General features: G+C 48.1%; 1 long non-coding RNA gene across 2 annotated transcripts in view; it reads right to left on the bottom strand.

Annotated features, from left to right (window-relative positions):
* The window catches only part of LOC104912133, a 19,852-nt gene extending 6,701 nt beyond the window's left edge, over positions 1-13,151 (bottom strand). For both annotated transcript variants that reach the window (XR_794417.3, XR_794418.3), the window contains exons 1-4: positions 12,833-13,151; positions 2,301-2,397; positions 1,611-1,690; positions 2-45 (exon numbers count right to left, since the gene is read on the bottom strand). This is a non-coding gene — a long non-coding RNA (uncharacterized LOC104912133). The remainder of the gene's footprint in view (position 1; positions 46-1,610; positions 1,691-2,300; positions 2,398-12,832) is intronic.

The raw sequence follows: 13,151 nt of genomic DNA, 5'->3' as shown, positions 1-13,151 counted from the left end.
CCATCTCTCGGGGGATTTTACATGGCTACCAGACAGGTCTGCAGCCTGTGATGAAAATAAATGAAAAGTAAAATTATTGCATGCATTTTTCTCTAAGCCTGATAACAGCATGCACAAATATGCAACAGTGTGTTTCTCACGCACTGAGTGGCAGCGCCCTAAGTTGAAGGCTACAGCCATTCCAGGATATGCACTTATGGTGCAGGATTAGCACTGGAATCCAGGCCATCTCTGTTTTCTGCTCAGTGAAACCCAAATAGCAGCCTGGACTGAAAGCAAGAATTCCCACAGATCTGTGGGAACCAGGTCCTCTGTACCGTGGCTGTCAGTAAACCTTGGGACATGCTTCTCCAGGAACTGGAAGCCTTCCTTAGAACCAAGTCAAACTTAAATAAGCATTTGCTGGTGGCAGACTTCCCATGGGTGCTGTCCTGATCCATTTAGGATCTTCCTGTGCTCCCAGCACTGCAGCTGATACTGCTGAGAGCATTGCCTGAAAAATGTTGAAATATTTGGCACAGTCCAGTCTCATCTATCAGCCAGGCTCCAGTGAAGCCTGGAGCTGCAGCTCTAAGGGTTTACTTCATCGCAGGCAAGCTGGGCTGTATATCTATTATAGCTCCCTGTAGCACATCTGCTGGCTTGAATGAGACAGCTAGCAATTTAAAAATGAAACAAGAGGCCAAATGCAACATCTGTTTAAATAATAACTTCTGCTCCTCAGCTGGAAGGTGCCAAAGCAGCTCTGAGCTGCCTCCTTTGTCATACAGAGCAGCTCCAGACTGAGCCCATCGCAGCCCAGGAACACTGTGCAGCAGCAGTGCAGGGTGGTTCAAGGGACAGCCCCATTCCTGCCCCAGATGGACCAGGAGGCAGCCTCTCCCCCTCTGGCTCTGCAGCAATTAGAAGGGCCCTTGCCTCTCACAGCAGACTGCCAGGAGCTTATGGACTGAAGGTCACTGCTGAGCCATTGCTCTGTCCTAAAGAAAGCTCCTAGAAGCCAAGACTCAGCAGTCGCACCACAGCATTGGGGAGCACCTAGCTGAGAGCCTACAGTGTTCGGTGAGGGCCGTAGGCATCTAGCAGCCACATGTTCCCACTGCCACTTACACTGCCATCACCTCAGCCATACAGCTCCACACACACTCGGTTTGTTCCTGCTTTTGTAAAGAGGCTGAGAGCAGCCCAGACTGGACATCCTCTTCCTGGCCCTGCTCATCCATCTTGTCCTATAAGTCTAACTTTTTCTCTTCTGACTTATTCCAGAAGCAAAGAACATAATTCAGCACTCTTTCCCTTCATACAACGTAGCCCCACTTCCAACAGGAAACTGCACAGTTTCCTACCTCGTGCCTCCACACCTCCTTCCCAGGAGTAAGAGGCAACAAAGCAGACAGCCAGCCCCAGCTCTGGGTGCAGAGCCATAAGTGTAAGGCACCTTCTAGGAGCTGCAAACACTCTGAGAAGGAGGCTGTGGGCTTTGACTATGGCTGCAGAAAGCTTTTGAGGTCCCAAAACTCTGTAACTGGCACCTCGCGTCTGTGCAAAAGTGCTGGGAAGGGCCCGGTCACCACATTAGCTGGTAGCCCTCCCACATCACCCACACTCACCTGTGAGCTCCAGCCCCTTCCCCAGCTGCTCTGCGATGCTTTCTGGAGGTGTGGGAGAACCTTCATCTGACAGCCTGGATCTGGGAAACAGCCAGGAGAAGGAGCTGAAGGACATAACCGTGCCCAGCTGGGACACGACTCCCCAGTATACCCTCCTCCATCCCACGACTTCCCCACTCTTCGTTGATGTCTCATCTATGACTAGTTGAGATCATAATCTTGCTACAGCCAGTAACATCCGTAGCATGCCTGCGTGTGCCTGCAGGAGCCGGGGAAAACACATGCATCCCAGCATTAAGTAGGGTATGGACACCACTTAATATTATTAATTCCTAATTATCTTCATTACTGAACCACTGTTCCAAGGACTGCATTCTCCAGGTAGGATCGGCTGCGTCTGCATCCTCCAGCTCTGCACTCACAGAAGACACACTGCCCAACCACAGCTCCTCCCCACAGGGGAATACCAACAAAGCTTCCCTGGCTTAGCAAGAAATGCTCTCGACATGGAAGGAGCAACCAGACCAGAGCTCCCATCCCCCAGAATCTGGAGGTGCAATGATGGCAGGGCAACCATTACACCTTTCCATGTGGCCAGGTCGTCCCACACGTTTTGGCACCCCAACCCCAGTGACCCACAGGGTGATCCTCCCTCTCCCCTCAGCTGCAGAACAGACCTCTGGCACCTACCAGGCAGAGGCAGCGGTGTGGGGCTGGCTTGGCAGTAGGGCACAGCTCAGGGAACACAGCTCAGTTTTGAAGGGGCCGCTCCTCCTTCAAGAGGAAGCTGCAAATGGGGAAGATAAGGCTGAGGTTAGATAACAGGAAACGTCTGGAAGCGAGTGACAACACGTTCAGGTTGTGAAAGCAACTCCCCATCCCATACTAGTGTGCAAGGCTTGGAGAGGGCAAGAGACAGCTAGGATGACCCTCAAGCCCTCACTTTGTGCAGCCAGGTCACCTCAGCAAGCCCAGGCCTTTGGAGCAGAGCAGCCAATCCCTCACATCCCAGCTGAGGGCATCATCCTGCTTGCCCTGCTGTCTCCACAGGGAAGCAGCTGCATGGCTGTGCTGGCTGCCCAAAGCTGGCCGGCTCACAGCATCACAGCAAAGCTGGGCTGTGGGGCCCAGAGGAGCTGCAGGGAGAGCTGGAAAGGATACAAAGGCCAGGACCACCAAGAAGTCGTTGGCTCAAGGAACAGGCTCATCAACGTGCTTGACCCAGGAGGGTTTCTTGCATCTTCGGCTGCATAAGCAGCAGGATAAGGGCTGCCAAAGTCCTGCCTCTGGAGCTGCACCCAGACTTTGTTCAACATCATCCAGAGTTATAACCAGAGCAGATCCTATTTCTTACATCATGGCCTGCCTGCAGCACAGGGTGCCCTAAGGTAGATGGTGCATCATCCCTCAGTGCTGCTTTCATCTAACTTGACTGGCAGGAAGGCAAGTCAATACAGCTGTATAGACAGAGGCCAGTGCAGAAGCTAAACTGGTCCAAGCAAAAGCAGAAACTTTAGAGGGAGATTCTTTAATGTGATCAGTATGGTGTACCATATTTTGTAAGGACAGGACTCATTAAAGGTGTTACTTTGTGCCTGCATTATCCCAAGCATGTATGCCAGCAGCAATGCCACCATTAAGATGTGGGATCCTTCTCTGGATCCATCTTCTCACTCCAGCACTCAGCTGCTGTCCTACTTTTCAACTTCTAAATGTCAGGTTTTCCTTCCCAGCCTTCCTACTCCAGTCTCAGCTCTGATGCCAAACCACTCAGAGCTCTTCTCACATCTGCTGCCCCAGTCCTTTGGCTAATGCAGGCCCAGCAGCAAGTGCTACATGATCTCCAGCAGCTTTCAGTTATGTTATCAGCAAGCTTGGGTTGCAGCCATTTATTTATTATGTTCCTGCGGTTCTGTCCAAATCCCTGATCTGTAAGACATGTATGCCAGGGACTGTGCACTCCAAGATCCTTGGGACTGCTCGTGGGCTGCTCCTATGCTTGTGTGTAGGTGCCAGGGAGGCCAGCTCTCCTGCTGAAATCCAAACTGACGCTGGTGCTGAGGGATAGTTAGATAATGAGGAATACGGTTACTTTCAAGTTCCTCTTTCATCTGCCTGTGTTTTAAAATACATAATAAAAGAGGAATGGAAAGGTCTGGGTGGTTTATTTCTGTTTTTACTTTGGTTTTAGTCAGGGCAAAGAAGCAGGCTACATGTAGTCTGTAGCCTTTTTCTAGCCTTTCTTTTTCACTCTCCTTCTTTTGCTTATGCCCAGAAGGCTTTAAAATGGCTTAACACTGAGGTTAGGATATATAACAAGAAAAAAAGGGCAGATATTTTATTTTCACCATTTGTGGGTACGCAGTGCAAATAAAGTGCTGAAAAACAAAATTCTTGGTCACTCACATTGGAAGACAACTCAGGGCTGAATTTAAGAGTGAGAGAACACCCAGGCAAATACCACAGCATTTTGTCATTTCTGAGAGCCCAGACAAATTCAAATCCAAATTCTTCAGTCCACACTCTAATCTCACATTGGTCTTCTCTGCATTCTCAAACTGAAGCAGCCAACAGTGCCTCTCCCTTCATTTTCTGCTATGTGAACAAAAGATCTGAATTCTAACCACTCATCTTTGCTAGTTTCTATAACAAGTTTGTAGCATTACTGATAAAACCCTGTCAGCCTGTTTCTGAACATATGTGGGACTTCCTGTATTTTACTGGAAATAGCGCTGATGCACAACAGTGTGGATCAGAATCAATTCTGGCCCACAGGCAAAAAACTCAGAGCCTGAAAAATGCTCTCAAAATGTAGATGCTATACATTATATATATGCCTCCTATACATTAGGAGAACAAAAGAAAATTCCTCCACAGATTTACTTGCCCTTACCATTTTGCAACACTCAGCAAGTTTGGCTCCATCCTGCTGGCAGCTATCTCCATCCTCATCCTGCTCTGAAGCTAGGAGTCAAGTGTGCTGCATTTGTTGTACAGGAGGTCAGAGTGGTTAATCAGAGTGGTCTCTTTTGGCCATTCCATCTAACAATTAATGGTGAGAAGCATCAAATTCAGATGCATAAATGTAGGCCATTAAATCTGCAAATAAAGCTCTTAGGTGCATACAGCCTTATGGCAAAGACTGCAGGCGCCCAGCCTCCTCAGTGCAGGCACCTGCAGATCAGGTCCTTCGCATTTCAGGAAATTAGAAGGCTCATTCCAAGTCTGGTGCTTTCGTCCTGTTCATTTTTGTCACCTGGCTGCACCTGGTAGCAAACCTTGCAGATCTGGGAACAGCATCATGCTGAAAATTGGTCTTTGGGTATTTCATGCTCCCCTTGGGTGGCTGCACAAATTAGTACTGACTTTAGACATCTAATACGAGAAACAGAAACAGACTGATTTTAAAAGACGTTACGAAACTGAATCAGTGTGAAGAGAAACATGACTCTTATGCATCCAACAAAAAGGCCTAAGGCACAGCTGCAAAACTCACACTGAGAGCTGAGATCCTTCACTGTCAACATGCGCCCCACGGTACCATCCAGGCTGGGCTGAAGCTTATTCAGGTAGGCCAGCTTCAACCAGACTTCCTAGCAGACATGCCAGCACAGACCATTAAGTCTGACAGAGGATGATCCAATGCCTTTCTCTAGTCAAGACACTGCTTTGCACAGCTCCCAGTTGCTGCATAGTCCTGGAGGCCAATACTGATGCCTAAGGTGGACATTTCACAGCAGAGCTGACTTCCTCCACAGCTTACAAATGTCACCACACCACCCCACTCAGTGCAACAGCCTTGAAATCGCACTCTATTTCCTAATCAGGCTAGCTTTTTCAGTACATTTGCAGCACGCAGCTCTGCGGCCTGTTCTGGGAAGTGGGAGAAAGGAGAGAAAGAAGATAGGAAGGATTACAGATGGCCAATTAATACAGTCTCAGAGGTTTCTACACACTGTTCCCCAAACCACAAAATTGTCTTGGAAAACAACTTGAAAGAAGAGGTTAAAATGGCTCACATTGCCCATCTGACCAGCCTGCAGTGAGTTCTCTTGCATTTTAGTTTCAAGTCACTGTACGTTTTACTTGTCACGAAATCAGCCACAAAGAATTAGCAGTTTTGTACTGCACAAAGATCAATTCCTTCTTGTTCTGCGTCTGTGCTGCTCTGTGTTCACTGATCTATACCAGTGGGTGAAGACCAAATGAATGCTGAGTTTGCTTCACTGCTCAGCGTACCTTCCCAGAATAGCAGGAGAATTTTCCTCATAACATGAATTCCATAAATATCTTCAAAGCCAACAAGCTCCTCTTGACAAAGGAATTAAAGCTGTATATCATCAAAACAGGACTGATTACAACCACTAGGGTTGTCTTTCAGTTTCCTCGGACAACACAGTTTTACCATCCAGCAGCACCTGGAACTGAGATCATCAGTTTTTATGTCGCTGTACAAAGTGATGCAAACATGAATTGTTCATACATCAAACTCCAGAACACCAAAGATCTCCCCCTTAGATTCTCTTCCCAGGTGGAGTGCTATTTACTCCCACACTGGCTAACTATTTGAAGTGTTATTTTCTCCACCTTTGGGTCTTGGAGAGCTTTCAGATTAAATCCCAAAGAGCCATCTGCTGCTGGGATTTCTCTTGAACTGTCTCTGCGAGCAGTAGATGCTGATGTACCCAGTGGCAGCCTACATCCAGAAGCCCTACTCCAGGGCTCCAAGGAAGCCAGGAGTGCCTGATGCAGCAGTCAGCTCTAAGCACAGCCCGTGGCAATTTGTCCAGATGGCACTGAACCCTGACACTTCTCCAGGCAAAGTCAAGGCAAAGCTCAGGAGACCTGTGTGAGCCTCGCATGAATGCGCAGGGAAAGAGAAAACAGTACAAAGAGGATCTTTCACATGAGTGACCATAGCGGAGTGAGGAGAGGAGGAAAGGGGAGGCCAGGAGTAATCACAAGGCTTACATCTGGGAGCAATTGTGCTGCAGGATTTTCCAGAGTGTAAGATGGGGCGAGTGTTGTCAACCTTCAGAAGACGGTTGATGAAGCCACAGCTTAACTCTATAGACACTAAAAAAAACCTACAGCAATGCAGGAAAAAACGACAACTGTTCCTCAAAGGCTGAGCCATCCACAACAGAGGAACTCCTGGGGAAATCCTCCTGTAACCCAGGCCTTTAAATTCTGCAGCTGGGCATAGAGCAGGAATCTCTTCAGCCAGCAAGCTAGGCTGGAGACATTGCACCCTCACCACTTGTCTGCCTGCTTGCTAGTTCCTTCTGCAAAACACACACTTGGCTGCACATGCCTCACTGGCCTGCCTGGTCCCTGGGCTGAGAGAGCACTTTTTTTTTCCTCCCATTTTGAATCCTTATTTCATTCAGAAAAGAAAAGGCAAGTCAGCACAGCACATGTAACCCCATTTTTGCTCTAAGAGCTGTCTCCCTCCCTTCGTGCCCCCTTCTCAGGCAAGCACACAGCAGTAAGTCAGAGGCTCGACTCCAACCAATGGAGGATGTTTCTGTTTGTGGCTGATTATATGTTAGTCTCTTTTATTTTAGACTTCTGGTTACAAAGCAAAAAAGAGAGAGAAAGAGAGAAAGAAGACAAACACAAACCAGGAGGTTCAAAGTTGTTTCCTGATGGACAGCAGCAGATAACAAAACCACACTAACTGTCACAACCATTGAATGGCCCAAAAGCCACTCTGTACTGCACACACTATTAATAATAGTATACAATGAAGAACTGTTGAGCAAATGCTGTAATTCTAAAGGAGCAGAAAAACTACTTTATATCATTTAGTACACCCATATTTTTATGAGAAGAAAACCAGACCTTATTTCATTTTCCCCAAGTCTGTCATCTCCATTCAGCAGGGACCTGTGCTCTGTTCACATGTACCCAGAATCATGGTCTTGCCTAGGTGCTTTGTCTCAAAATAAGCTCATATTGCAGCTATCTATCTCCTTAATTCCAGCACATCACTGAAAAATAAAGCCATATTTTCCCACCTTTATTCCCTCAGAGAGGTATGTTTCTTCTTGCAGTAATCTTGTTTTGTGACCAGGCAAGGAATGATTCTTACACCTGGTAGGACTTGAACAGTCAATCTCTTAAGAAAATTTGGAGCTGTAAAGATGTATTTTTTTTTATTGCTGATGTCGTTGCAGTTACTGCATATATATTATCTCTAATAAAAGAATCCAGCCCTAGAATACTGGGAAAACAGAAAACAGCCGTTGATTCTAATGCAGTTCCATATGTGAAAGTTCAAACAAGCACTCATCAGAAAGCCAGGATTGTGCTGACTCTTCCTGAGCTCCACCCTGCTCCCCCCAGGGGATTGTGCTTCTGATGCTAATCAATGGCTTTTACTGAGCACAAAGGTCTATGTTAAACTGGTGTGCTCCTACTGTGGCTATTGCCTCTGAACTACGCCAGGTCCTTTCCTGATGGGAACACATCAAGAAGTATAGCTTTGTTGAGTGACGTTCTGAAGTGGTGTTTCAGACTGCTCTGCTCCCATTGATCAAGGGGCCATTGGCCACCACTGGCAAAAGCAATTACAAATGTCAGGGGAAAAAAAGTGCATTAGAACTCTTAAGTTCAGAGATACGAGTTCTGACAGGCTGAGTCACAGATAACCAGAGAGCAGGGCTGCCCCGTTTCGATACCAGCTGCTCTGCCCTTTGGCATCTGCTGCTGGCAAACCCACAGTGATAGGGCACCAGGTTGGCTGCCCCTCGTCTGATCTCCGGCAGATGTTCTGCTGTTCAGTTAAGCCTCAGACACAACTGGAGAAGCAACGTGGGATCAACAGTACCAGGAATGCCTACCATATCCAAATGTCACGTTTATCAGCCCTGTGCTCTCACAGGCCTGCCAGCAGCCACCGCAGGGTCACCAAGATGCCAGCTTTTGCTGTTTTCAGACCCTTTTGCTTTGGGCTTCCGGGGGGAGACAGATGTGCAGCTTATCACACACCCCACTTTTAGCATGCAGAGGGCATTTCAACACTGCTGTCTTTGCTTGCAGAGTCACTGTCTTAGGGAAGTGTGTGACCTCTGGGCTCCAGCTCCCATTTCGTGTTCTGTGTTGCTCAATAGTGACAGTTGGGTTTGCATCAGCCATCACCCTCTGTGGCAATGAAGGGCTTCTCCAACACCAGAGCTGCTCTTCAGCTGCAGAAGCCTTCCTAACAGAAGGAAAGTGGTTTTGCTGTACAATATACATGCATTTCTCAACCCAATGGGCATCACTGTAACCACCGGATCTGACCTGTCCTCTTGGGACACAAAAGATCTCTTCAGCTGCTCTCCTTAAAGCTGACCCCCCCCAAAGCTCCTCTCACTGCATAACCACCTGCTTCATCAAACCTCTCCACACTGAAACAAGACAGACCCACACCGAACTGTTGCTGCTACAACTGCCAACAGGTTTCATAAGAGTAGGAGCCAGTTTTTTCTTTCTTTTCTTTTTTTTTTTAATTGTATGCATTGCCTTAACAGTCTACAATGTTTCCCAATCTCTGTCTGAAGATTTCAAATGTAAGAAGACCAAAGCAATTTCTTTACCAGCAGCTTCTAGAACACTGCACAAATCCAACAAGGAAGATTAAAAGTGTATTTTAAGCAGCATTTCAGCCTAATCAAGGGAGCGAACTTACACATCCGGCACCACGACAGAGACTGTCTTGGCCATCTGAGCACATTGCCTGAACAAGGTACGAGTGTCAGAGCACTCAAATCTGAGCAGTTTGCAGTGCTACCAGGCAACTAGACAGGCTGTCTATGGGGCAGATGGGAGGCCTTAATGGAATCTTATGGCCTCCTGTCAAAGGACAAGTAAATATGAATGTTGAATCTTAAAACTGTTTGGCTGAGTATCATTTCTGTACATTACACTGTGGAGTCACCTAAGGATTTGTAGCTTTTTAGCACGTGGGCTGCTATGAAAGTCATTTATTTCCATGGAAACTCCAACATCTACAAAGAGCACAATAACACTATTTGATAGAGCAAGTTCTCAGCTATAAAAAATATTTTTCAACATAGTCATCACCATTATCTGTGCATTTTCACCAGCAGTGAACAAGATCCCGCATGCTGTGCTCATGAATATCTGCATGGCCATCCACAGCGTCTTGTCTTTCACATCGCTGTCAGCACCACTGAAACGCAGCACCCAGCGCCTCGCTCTGCCCGCAGCCGCACCCAGGGCTCCATAAACGCTCACTGAGCGTCGATCAATGTCAGCGGGCACCATTTTCTCCACACGGATGAATTCAGTTCCACCCCTCTGCTCCATACACACTTCCCCGTTCGGCACCGTTCTCTCAGACCGCCCCTCTGCTGCCATCTGTCGCACAACAACAATTTGTCACCGAATATTGGCGGGAATCGGCTGTCGCACACCGACCGACATCGTGGGCCAACGTCATAAAATAGGAGGCACTACTTTCGGCGCGCAGCCCGATCCGGGTCCGTTAGCCAGGAAGATGCGCTGCGGAGCCCTTTTCGCCCGCAGCCAGTGCTCCGCCCTCCTCTGGAGCTGTTCTCATTGCCCCGACCCGATCCTCCCCACGAGCTCCGAGACGCGCCCCGCTCCGGCAGAGCTGTTCGCTCAAAAACCTTACAGCTCCGCTCCACCGCGTCCCACACGCATGGCTTCGCCTGCAGGACGGCGTCAGCCACGACCGCGGAAAGATTATGCACTTTCGTGGGGAAAACGAGGGCTGCATCTACCCGGACAGCGGAGAGCCGGAACCCCGTTACGGCGGCCCTCCCGACCGTCGCCACCAGGTGGCGCCACCGCCCCGCAGAGACGGCGGACGGCGCCCAACGCCGCGGTGCTCTCAACCGGCGCTCATAGGTGGAAAACGGGGTTTGACCTTCACCATTTCGTACTGCCAGCACCATTACGCTGCAGCAGCCAAGGGCGATCTCGCCCTTCTCTTTAACACGGAAAGGAACCCACCCAGAGGCCGGTAAGGGCCAAGCGTCCGTTGCACTCGGTCCTGGGCAGTGCCCTAACTGCACTGCACTTCCAGATATAAAACAAGTCCTGCCAGAACACAACCACCGAATCTAAGGTACAAGGTCAGTTCCTCATTTTACCTAGTTAGAGTGGGCTGCTCGGCAAGCAGCCAGAATAACCACTTGCTTCACTTCTGGTGGCTCACTGGTCAGCAGTGCTTTGTGTCCGTGGGGAGTGGTGCTGTGCAAAGTGCATGGGAACATTCTTTGCAATCCTCAGCTTAAAATCTCCCCAGGGAAATAGCTGCTGTCACAAAAAATGTGGGGCAACATTTCAGTCTGGGAGATGGATTTTATTTTTAAAGACTGTAAAAATAAGTCAGATAAAGGCTTGTGCCTGCTTGTGGTGCCCAGAAGACGGAGTGGTGGAGCAGTGGCTGAGACACTTTCCCAAGCTGCTTAGAGCAGTCCTGCTGAATAGCTGTAATCAAAGTAAAGGCAGCAGTACTGAAACCTTCACACCTTTCTACTGGTTAAAATGTGACTTTTGTTATCACCCACAGCTGACAGTTCTGCCAGAACCAGATCAGGAAAATTAAGCAGAGTTTGATAACTACAGTAATTTTAGGAACACAGTTCTTGATACCCAAACCAAGCAATGATCAGAACCCTCACAGCCAACTGCTTCCCTTGTCCCAGGTCAGTCTTACAGAGGCTCAACAAGGAGCACACAGAAGAAAATATTGATGTTAGGAGGCCAGGGCTTTCTCTGACTTCATTCTCTCAATATTTGTCTGTTCATAATGGTGATTAAGATTGAAGAGCTCTGAAGCCTACTACTGTTTGTAATACCCACTTGTTTAGAACACCTCCCCTGAACTCAACTGCAGGACCCACCCCTGCCTTATCCCTCCTTCAAACCACCATCTGTTATGATTGGAGGCAGGCAGTTCTAAATAACCTCAGTATTATCACTGGACAGAAGTGAAATGATGATTTACTAACATATCAGACTTTGTGCCTTGAAAGCAATGCCATGCCCTTGCTCATAACAGTTCATCTCGTGTTTCAAACTCCTCAAGGCAGGGGCAGTATTTATCAGTCGTTCTGCTGAACTACAGCACAATATGATCACATTTGTACAAATATTTGTAGGGAGGTCAGGGCCTGACTTCAGAAGGGCCTGTAAACAGAAAGGGGAGAATTTCTGCCCCAAAGGGTTTGCAAACTATGAAGCACTGACAAAACTGAGGAGGTGACAACCACCGATTGCAGTACAAGATCCGGGATCACAGCAGTGCTCATGCTCAACCCCTGCAGAAAAGTGGACTCAATTTTAATTTGCTCAGTTTCTAATTAACAAGCCAAGAACTTATTACTTCCGCTGCTGCAGCAGTCGGATGCCAGGTACGTAGTTCAGTTCCCAAGCTAAGAGCCCAGGTCCTTGCTTTGTATGTCATTAATGCTGAGGTGCAGCAGGGATGCACCAGAACTGCTGCCTATCCTGACCCGGCCTCTGGAAAGTCGCCTCCTTCTCTTGGATCCTCAACGCGGACAAAGCTTCCAACTTCAGCCCCCCCAGAGACAGCTGCCTGAGGCAGTACGAATAGTCACTGTTGTTTTGATTCCTTTCTTTGGCAGTCCAAGCTACTGTGTTACATTTGTAGGGCTACTTTCTGGAGCCCGCTGATAGGCTTGGGATACAAAATATCTCAGAGCTGTACTTCTTGTGACAAAGAAACGGCCAACCTTCCGCCACTGATAGAGATTATGGGCAGGCATTCCCATGTGATTTTCACATCTCAAGAGCAGGTGAGGCACATTCAACCTTCCCAGCTTAACTTACTGGTCAGAAACAAGTGTGAGCAAATAGACAAGGGACAGATTCACTCACAGAAAACATTCTGCAGCAAAGCAAACTTCAGCACTGAGAGATGGAGCAGCTCTGAGCAGCAGGACACAGCAATGAGTGCTAACATTTTCTCCCCATGGATTTATCTCAATTTCCTGCAGCCTGATCTAGACAGGAATAAACCTCTTTATCTGGCAGTTACAGTCCTACAAGCTCTGCAAGTCTCTCCAGCCTGGATGAGCACTGCAATAACTTCTATACTACCAGTACCCCGAGACAGGAAAAGCTGAAGGAGTAGAAGGGTTAAATGAGTGAAAGACCACAGCATACAGCTAGCACTTGGAATGCAGATGAAGTGTCAACCGCAGCAACAAGTGAGCACTCACCAGTGGAATATCCTGCAGGAAAAGGGCTGGCAGCAGCACCAGGGCCAAGAGGAAGTGAAAGAAGGCTAGGAAATGAGCTAACCTGAAATCTGCTCCATCCTGAGATGAGAGCCAGCCCCAGGGGAGAGCAACATCAGCATTCAGATCTATAAATAAGTGCAATCAGTTGGGTTTGTTTGGGTTGCCGAGGGTGATGGCAGCTGGAAATCACAGGGCAGAAAGACCTCATTACTCTGCAAGGACACCTGAGCTGAATAATCAAAAGTATCTGCAATTCAGACTGGGGGTGGAAGTTCACATGACTGTGAGAGGAAGAAGA

This window comes from Meleagris gallopavo, chromosome 9, assembly GCF_000146605.3.
Source record: "Meleagris gallopavo isolate NT-WF06-2002-E0010 breed Aviagen turkey brand Nicholas breeding stock chromosome 9, Turkey_5.1, whole genome shotgun sequence".
Classification (NCBI taxonomy): Eukaryota; Metazoa; Chordata; class Aves; order Galliformes; family Phasianidae; genus Meleagris; species Meleagris gallopavo.
The sequence above is the reverse complement of the archived record's forward strand: the minus strand, read 5'-3'. Positions and strand labels throughout refer to the sequence as shown.